The sequence below is a fragment of the Sinohyriopsis cumingii genome, chromosome 10, assembly GCF_028554795.1.
Source record: "Sinohyriopsis cumingii isolate HCF-2022 chromosome 10, ASM2855479v2, whole genome shotgun sequence".
NCBI lineage: Eukaryota > Metazoa > Mollusca > Bivalvia > Unionida > Unionidae > Sinohyriopsis > Sinohyriopsis cumingii.
This window is the reverse complement of record NC_142970.1, coordinates 120,285,734-120,294,888: the sequence shown is the minus strand read 5'-3', so window position 1 is coordinate 120,294,888 and position 9,155 is coordinate 120,285,734. Positions and strand designations below refer to the sequence as shown.

The 9,155-nt window shown below is 36.4% G+C and overlaps 1 non-coding gene across 1 annotated transcript; it reads right to left on the bottom strand.

Moving 5' to 3' along the window:
• Positions 1-3,934: 3,934 nt before the first annotated feature.
• Trnaq-cug (transfer RNA glutamine (anticodon CUG)) lies at positions 3,935-4,006 on the bottom strand. Its single transcript has one exon. It is a non-coding gene; the product is annotated as a tRNA-Gln (tRNA).
• Positions 4,007-9,155: the final 5,149 nt, after the last annotated feature.

Here is a 9,155-nt window from a genome sequence, read left to right as displayed (position 1 = left end):
AAATGATGACGATTAGTTCCAACTTCTTGAAGAAAACAATCACTTATATTTTTGCATTTTTGTTTTCATGTCTGATATAGTATCATCTGGTACAAATGACGGATATTCGATATCGGATATAGTATCAGCTGGTACAAGTGACGGATATTCGATATCGGATATAGTATCAGTTGGTACAAATGACGGATATTGGATATTGTATATAGTATCAGCTGGTACAAATGACGGATATTGTATATCGTATATAGTATCAGCTGGTACAAATGACGGATATTGGATATCCTATATAGTATCAGCTGGTACAAATGACGAAAAGTAAAAATATGATAAATCATTTGAAGAATTAAAAACAGACGGTATAAACGCGTAGATGTCCTGGCAAAAAGTATGCACCTATAATTACCCTCAGTTGTCCGGATGCAAACGGCTAATATGAAATTACTCTAGCAATTCCATTATAGGCATGGTTCCTTTGAATTCTGGTCAACCTTCGGTGTGTGTTAGTAGATATATTTCTTGGATTTTGTTTAATAGCAGATTTAGAAGTCGCAAACATGTGATCAATACATCCTAAAACATGGCAGCCACCCCTTTATGTGTGCGCCTAAATACTTGTGGTGTTAAACGTGTTGCAAGAAACGATAAATGCGAATTTTTCATGTCCGTGTGAAGAAGGCATTCATCGCATTTTATCAACATATCATATGAATAAAGGACCGCGCATGGCACATTGTTGTGACAGGTCATACTAACAAAGGAGCGTGCATGGTACATTGTTGTGACAGATCATACTAATAAAGGAGCGTGCATGGTACATTGTTGTGACAGGTCATACTAATAAAGGAGCGTGCATGGTACATTGTTGTGACAGATCATACTAATAAAGGAGCGTGCATGGTACATTGTTGTGACAGGTCATACTAATAAAGGAGCGTGCATGGCACATTGTTGTGACAGGTCATACTAATAAAGGAGCGTGCATGGTACATTGTTGTGACAGGTCATACTAATAAAGGAGCGTGTATGGTACATTGTTGTGAAAGGTCATACTAATAAAGGAGCGTGCATGGTACATTGTTGTGACAGGTCATACTAATAAAGGAACGTGTATGGTACATTGTTGTGACAGGTCATAATAATAAAGGAGCGTGCATGGTACTTAGTTGTGTCAGGTCACATTTATTGCTTCCGGTTCAGTACCAGCTATTTTAGCTCCTGTCGATTACTGAGCATTGTTTCCTCCGTCAATTTGATGGTGACACAAGAGATAAATCTAAGCATTCTTGGTAAATCCAACCGTCCTGAAACAATTATACAAGCTCGTTCACATGTTTCAGAAGCTAATCCAGAAGATGTTACATTGATATTATGTCAGTCATCATCCACATTCCACGTGAAGAGATACTTTTTTTAAAAAACTTTGTAATTGTCATTTTCCGCGATTTCTCTATTCTTTATTAGTCGCATGATCTTAATTTAGGAAGAAAATATTGGTACGTTATAAGCAAATGAGTGCCGTCACATCACGAGAAACAATGAGATTTGAACTCGGATTCAGGGGCCAGATTTATAACCCTTACACCATGGAACCGTATATTAGCATTGTCTAGGCAAGTTTTACTTCTCACTTTCAATTTTAGGGAAAACAAATTATATTTTCAGTTTTACAAATTGCTAGTTTTCCCTCTTTTGTGTTACTTATTTTAAGACCATAGAATCTTACCAACTCGTATAAGTATCCGACGTATCATCAGCTTTATGTCTCTTTGTTATACATGTATATTGTATTCCTCACTTACATAACTGTAATATATTTCGGCTATTTGTTCTCTTTCCATCACATTATATACTGTCACAGTCTGTCATCTCAAAAGTTTTCTTCAAGTGGTTATGCCACGAGATCTTAAAAGTAACTGTATATGTGACTGGGAAAGTCTTTAAGTCGATGCCTGGAAACAAGAGTAAATGTATATGTGACTGGGGAAGTCTTGAAGTCGATGCCTGGAAACAATAATAAATGTGTATATGATTAGGAAAGTCTTGTATTCGATGCCTAGAAACAAGAGTAAATATCGTGTAATTTGTACAGAGAGTGGCAAACAACTTACAAGTTAGAAAAAGAAAGTGAGGGAGAATCCATTTTGTTATGTTGTTTGTAGAGAATATTCATCACGTTGACCATGAGATCGTGTCTTAGATTAGTCCAGCACATCTTATCACCTTCGATGATATGTTAGGTGAAGACAAAGAAGAAACTAAAATTTAGTTTATACAAAAAGATTTTTATTGATATTTAAATGTTATTTATATTGTTCAAATGGTTCATCAACAGAATAAAGAACATTGCACCAAATGCATATTTACACGTACGTTTCAAATCTACCACTACCGATTACTGGAGATTTATTTCGGATTTGTTTCAAGTCATTAACATATCATCTTCCTCTTTTTCCTGTGTGAGAAATATTACAAAACAAAACTTGGAAAACATTGTTGTTTATTTCTAAAAACATTTTTTTTCAGTCTCAAAACGTTTTTTCATTTGATTGTTACACTACATGCCATCAGGAGCGAAAAACGAAACACTTAAAATAATCAAGTGTTTCAGGAGTTTGTCTCCTAGAAGTCTAACTATGACTTATGTTCGATAGGGCAATACATCATTCGCATTCAACGTTTATATATCATGATTTTATTGTTTTACTTTTTATTTTTAATTTTTATTTTTTTATTTCATGAATTTTTCATCGATCGTAAATTTACTCTTTACACAGCTAGTGTTTATATGCGTTTGTGTGTACGTGTCTTTGTGTGTGTCTATACGTGTTTGTGTTTGCGTGCGTTTGTTTGCGATCTGAAACTGTTAGTAACGTACAAGTCAATGGATGCTTCTAACGTATGCAAAAGGAAGGGAAAAAAACCAGAGGTTCCACGGTGACTTTAACTCGGATCGCTGGATTAAGAGTCCAGAGTGCTAACCGATCTCGGTGTGATTTAAGACAAATTACAATGTCAGAGCTGGGATACATTGTCTCTTCGCTATCCCCTTGTCATGGTGATATGTATAAATTATCATGGTGATATGTAGACATTATCATGGTGATATGTAGACATTATCATTGTGATATGTAGACCTAATCATGGTGATATGTAGACAGTATCATGATGATATCTAGACCTTATCATGGGGATATGTAGACTTTATCATGGTTATATCTAGACCGTATCACGGCGATATCTAGACCTTATGATGGTGATATGTAGACATTATCATGATGGTATCTAGACCTAATCAAGTGATATGTAGACCTTATCATAGTGATACATATACCTTATGATGGTGATATGTAGACCTTATGATGGTGATATGTAGACCTTATCATGGTGATATGTAAACCGTACCATGATGATATCTAGACCATATCATGGTGATATATAGACCTTATCATGGTGATATCTAGACCTTATCATGGTGATATGTAAACCGTACCATGATGATATCAAGACCTCATGAATGCATTTAAATTCAATAACTCCCGATTATTTGAGATTTCGTGTGGAATTTGTTTCACGATTGGTAAAATAAAAAAAATAGAATTCATTTATATACCGAAATCCTCTTTTTCGTATTTAAAAAAAAATATACAAATTCAAGCGATGATAATACAAAAAACCACAACAAAAAAATCCCCCAGTCAAACGAACAAGTTGTTCTGAAGTTTGTCTGTAGGTTTTTTAATTTCAATATTTAGCCTTAGTAAATTTTCTACGACCATACATTTGCTACCCATAAGACACTTAATCATTGGGTGCTTACGCGTGTGCGCATGTGTGTATGCGGACTGCATTCAGTCATGGCCTGGACTGTAGCTGTTACTAAGCTACGAGCAAATAAATGCCTTCGAAGTTGGCAGAAAAAGATGAATAAATCAGTAGGTCCCACCGAGATTTGAACTCGGATCGCTGGATTCAGAGTCCAGTGTGCTAACCATTACACCATGGCACCACATAACTTTGAAGCAATTATCCTATTGTTTTGGTTGTGATACAGGAGCTAGATTTAGGCATTCTGTTTATTGAAGTATTGCAAAGATTTTAATCTTTAATATATGATTCTCATGGGGTTGTTACTTGTAGGTATTATGAGGAATGTCCCAGCGAATAATGAGGCAATAATGCTGACCCGGAAGTGAAATATGTGGGTCTGAGTGTTACTTTGTTTACAGTCCAACTTCTCACAAATTTGCCGAATGGCCTATGATTAGAACTTCACGGTGAAGTCATATTGTAAAATGACATATTACATGAAGCCGAAGAGGAAATGTAACTTCAGCTTATACGGAAAATCATTGATATTTAAATGTTTCGTTACATTTCTAAATAAATTCGTAAAGCTATTTTAAAAATCCGAATCACACAAACACACACATACACACTACTCAAATTGTACAATAAAAGAATATAGATCATTACTCTATCAGTTTTAATGGACATCACGTGGTGTTGCTTAATGGTACAAGATATAAATATCAAGCTCAAGTCTTGGCAAATGTGTGAACTAAATCTTTACTAAATTTTTCTCACTTTTCACTCAAACGCTACATGTGTATTTACTCCTCCATTTAAAATCAATAACTCGCGAGTATATGAGATCTCGTGTAGATTTGTTTCAAGATTGCTATACAAAATGAATGGAAGTCATTTACATATAGAATCCTCTTTCTCGTATTAAAAAAAAATATACAGAATAAAACTATGAAAATACTTTTGTTTTCTTTCTAATCGTATTTTCTTTCAGTCTCAAAACTTTTTTTATTTCGATTTGTCCGCTTCATTCCATCAGACGCGGAAAACAAAACAATTTAAAAAAAAATTCTTGAGTTTGGAAGAGGGCTAACTATGATTTACCACTGATAGGGCACTGTATCTAATAATATGTCGTTTTCTTAAATTTCTTTATTTAGCCTTGGGGGATTTTTCTACGGTTGTAAATTTACTCTTCACGAGATCCATAATCTTTGTGCGTATACTGTGGACTAAATCTTCATCTTATGTTCTCTTAAATTTCACTCCAACGCCACATTAGGATTTGGGCCTCGATTTAAAATCTACCACTCCCGATTATCTGAGACTTTGTACAGATTTGTTTCAAAATTGCTATCAAGAAGAAGATCAAGTCATTTACATTTCACCTTCCTCCTTTTCCTCAGCGAAAAAGAAAAAAGATATAAAACTACCAATACATTGTTGGTTTCTGTCTAACAGTATTGTCTTTCTGTCTCAATCTTCTTCATTTTTAATGGTACACTGCATGCCATTGCGAGAAAAGGCTCATAAGAACATATATTTCAGAATCTTAAATAACTAAATACTTTAGATGGAATACTGCATTCCTCGTCAAACAAGCTGGACTTTTATCCCAAACAAAATTATAATGCTCTTTTTCTGGAGGTTTTGTACGATCGTACATTTACTTTTGATGAGATCTATACTCATATATAATTTACGACTACAATAATAACTTGAAACGGATGACGAACATTATCAAACATGTTTTAAACCGGTCTAATGCCTTGGGGAAAACAATGGTATATTTTGTTGACATGACATTATCTGAATACCTTACAGACAAGTTAGTAGTGAAAGGGGTCACTTTACGGACAATGGGAATTAGCATTACAGGGACCCCTGGGTCACTTTACGGACAATGGAAATTTAACATGGCGAAAAATCGTGGGTCACTTTACGGACAAGGGGAATTTAACATGGGAATAAATCGTGGGTCACTCTACGGACAAGGGGAATTTAACATGGGAATAAATCGTGGGTCACTCTACGGACAAGGGGAATTTAACATGGGGAATAGAGTTTGGGCTTGTTTAGGGACAAGGGGAATTTAACATGGGATTTTTTTTTTAAATTTAAAAATTTAAAAAAAGGGGTATGCAATTCAAAGGCTATCTCTTTTCGAGAAATATGGCTGGCCCTGAAAAGGGCCTTTGGGTTTTCTTCTGCTTCTAATTTCTTCTTTTCCTCCACCAACTTCTTATTTTATCTCCAACACTCTTTCTCTTCTTTTTTTTCTCCTCCTCTTCTTTCTTCTCTTCCTCCTCCTCTTCTTTCTTCCTCTTCTCATTTTCCTCTTCTTTTTCAATTTTTTCGTTCCAAGTTCTTATTCTTATCTTTTCCTCTTCATCCTCCTTCTCCTCCTTTATTTCCTTCATCACACCACTAATCTTGTCCTTTGCTTTTCTTAAATTGTTAATTTCCATCTTTACACGATGGGGACTATAGGAATAATGGTCTTCAACCAGTCTTATTAGCATCTGTTCCATTATTCCTAAGTTGTCTAAAACGTCTTGCAAGGTTTGTATTTTGTCCATTTGGTTTGACGCCATCTTCTTTTTATTCTTTGCAGAATGGTTTTAACAACTAATACTGTGGGTCCTTATACGAAAAGCGCGTACGTGAAGGAAAACATCCCCCTAAAACATAAAATGGATCTTACCTAGATCATGACCCAACAACGCGCGAACGTGAAGGAAAATATCCTCCTACTTTCTCATTTCATATAATATAACCCTAACTATACTCTCCACATTTTGCTAAGAAACCCATAATCTACTATTCACACAAACATACCTGAGCTCTTACAAACACAAACACACAAACACACAAACACATACCCTCACAATATCTTAATAAAGAGGTAGTGTTTATTTTCACACTACTCTACCTACACACATTGGCAAATCGATAGTTATTTCTTTTCTAGAGTATTGGGTAGCCCTGAAAAGGGTTGTTTTGTTTGGAACTTCATGGACACCTGGTTAATGGTGGCACCTTCCAGGCCTGGCGCCACATACACATCTTATCCCCCAGTTACTTTTTACCTTTTGGGGGGAGAGAGCAGAGGCAGGATATGTAGCTTCAGAATCCCAATTTTCACTCTCTGGGATTCTGAAATTTTTTCTTCTCTCCTTTTCCTCCTCTTCTTCTTTATATCTTCTCTCCTCCTCTTCTTTTTTTCTTCTTTCCTCCTCTCTTATCCTTCCCTCCTCGACAATGGCTTCAGCGGCCAGTTCATTTAATATGCGCCTGGCATATTCCAGATGCACATGAAGTTCTAACAGTTTCTCCAGTCTCGTGTTCATTTTTGGTGTTGATCAATCAACAAGGGTAGCTGGACTGCCGAACGAGTTTCAATTTATACTGAAAGCGCGGACGTGAAGGAAAACATCCCCTAAAAACATAAAATTCATCTTACCTAGATCATGACCAAAAAAACAACAACAACGCGCGGACCTAAAAGAAACACTCACTTTTTATTCTACCCATCACTATTGTAAAATTTTTATAAATCACTTCAATAGACTATCCACATACGCAAAGCAATTCAATCTAACCCCAAATATACACCTCAAGCAGCCCAAAAAAACAAACATCATTTTAATCTACTATCCACACCAACCTACTTTATCACTTACAAACACAATCACACAAACACATACCCTCACATTTTTTAAGAAAGAGTTAGTGTTTATTTTCACACTACTCTACCTACACACATTGGCAAATCGATAGTTATTTCTTTTCTAGAGTATTGGGTAGCCCTGAAAAGGGCTGTTTTTTTTTTGTTTTGCTATGGCATTCTTTTTTTAGTTTCTAAGAATGCGATGTCCTCTGAGGATAGACTTTCTGGCGATAGGTCTGCTTCTTCGGAAAGAGAAGAAGAATTCTTTGGTGTCGATACGACAATCGACAAAGCCTCTGTCAGCTTCAGGTTGCTGCTGCTGTTGCTGCTGTTGCTGCTGTCTCTGAAGTCTGTACTTCTCTGTCCATTCTTCTTTTCCCTGTTCATTTCTTCTCGGAAGAGCTCTTCTATCAGGTCTTCAGTGATTTTTAACATTCTCACATTCTCTATTTCTTCTGGTTTCGGTATCAGACTGTGTCTGACCCTATGCAGATTCACGTAGGCTTCGTTGAGCTTAGCTAGTTTGGAGCACATCTTCTTAGGAGGATGAGTCGACAATGGATGGCTAGACTGGGAACAACCCGGTTCTTAAAGTTAAAGCGCGGACGTGAAGGAAAACATCCTCCACACGGTTTTCGAGCCGCAACGTTCATGAGAGGGATAGTAAGAAATGAAAGAGCATCAATCCAACATTCTTATAGCTAAACAAACCACAAAGGCATTTTTTCTAAACACAACATTTTTTATTCAAAAATCACTTAACACTAACTAACAACAACAACTCTAACAATAATCCAACATGATAACATCAAACAATATTTTTTCAAATGACAAACATTTTTTTTCTTCAATTACTAACTACTTTGAACAGGGCTGACAACGTTGTGAATGAAATTGTGATTTCCACTGTTGGAAATCATTAGGCCATTGATGGACACTACGTTTCCTAGCTTGAGACAAAAGATAAGCATAATGGTCACAAAACCATCGATCTACTTTCACATCGTTTCTAGCAGAAGAACGAGGATCAAAATGAGTCACTAAATGTTCTAAGGAATAGCCCAGGCTGCGATGATGCAGAAAATACACACAATATTGTCCACACACCAAGGAATCTGTGCCTTGTAATTTCACATTATTGAATTGGGTGGTCTGGGCATTTCTTCTCATAAAGTCGATGATATCGTCTTCCAAAGGGGGCAATCCGTACGAATCGAAATATTCCACACATCCTTCTTGAGGAAAGTAAACGGCTACCCAGTGGGTTCCTGGGAGATGACTATCGTCCGTGTTGATCACGTAAGCTTGATGGTCTTTAGGTTTGCGATGAGGGAGTTCATCTTTAGCACAGACGACAGGATTCCAAGAAGCAGTGTACGAACTGTGGTTCAAAAGGTAATAAAGTTCCCAGGTATCCATTGTTTTGTGTTTGTTTTTCTTCTTCACAGGTAATAATACGTCGTCAATTCGATCCTGACTTTTTGCTTGAAAATGTCTGACGAATAAATGGTTATTCGTTCTGTTTCCTCACTCTGATTCAGGAGAGCTTCGATACGATGGATCTCTTGAGTGGTTAATGGTGGACAAGAATGTTCACGCAAGTCTTTATACCACTGGTGCAACACGTCTTTGTTCGAGATGAGACTCCAAGCTTCGTCCAGATATTCGTCCAATTTTTCTT